Below are 666 nucleotides of genomic sequence, written 5' to 3'. Positions count from 1 at the left end.
CGAACTTGGGCAGACATGCACGGACGAGCACAGCGGGAAACGGGGAGCATGAAGCTATTTTCTCCCCCGCTCCAAACGGTGAAGAAATGGCTTTCCTCTTCCTGCGGCTGGAAAAAAAAAATACCCCGATGCCATGTTTTACGGGCTGAGCCGGGCCAGAGCCGCCGGGGCGCTCGCAGATGGCCCGGCCGCCCTGGAAAGCTCAGCAGCTGGCCCAGTGGCCGGGGACCGCCCCGGCCTTCTCTGCATCCAGGCCGGAGAAGCTGCGCTCCAGGGCGCGCTTTCAAGAGACAGAGGTTCTGATTTCACATTCGCCAGCGAAGTTACAAAATATAATTGGGGCTGCTGCTGCTCGGAGCATTTATGCAACAAATATTATCCCCCCCCTGCCCCGGCCCCGGCTCCCTTCCCAACAGCAATTCACAAAGGGGTCTTTGTTCTCTGCAAGTTCAAAGTCAGCTCTTCCAACGGGGAAACGGACCAGCGATTCCGAGGAGGAGGCTGAGTTTTACTGGCTGTCAGACCAGAAATGTGGGATGCATCAGGGTTCCCGCAGGGCCCGGAGCAGCGCGAATGGTTTTCCAGTGGCAGAGGAGGGAGGGACGTGGCGGGGTGGCCTCGGGCCCCTCACCCACAGGACGGGGTGTCCGTACGCTGGACCGAACT

This window comes from Pteropus vampyrus, unplaced genomic scaffold (assembly GCF_000151845.1).
Source record: "Pteropus vampyrus isolate Shadow unplaced genomic scaffold, Pvam_2.0 Scaffold525, whole genome shotgun sequence".
Taxonomy (NCBI): Eukaryota; Metazoa; Chordata; class Mammalia; order Chiroptera; family Pteropodidae; genus Pteropus; species Pteropus vampyrus.
This window is presented reverse-complemented; position numbering follows the sequence as displayed.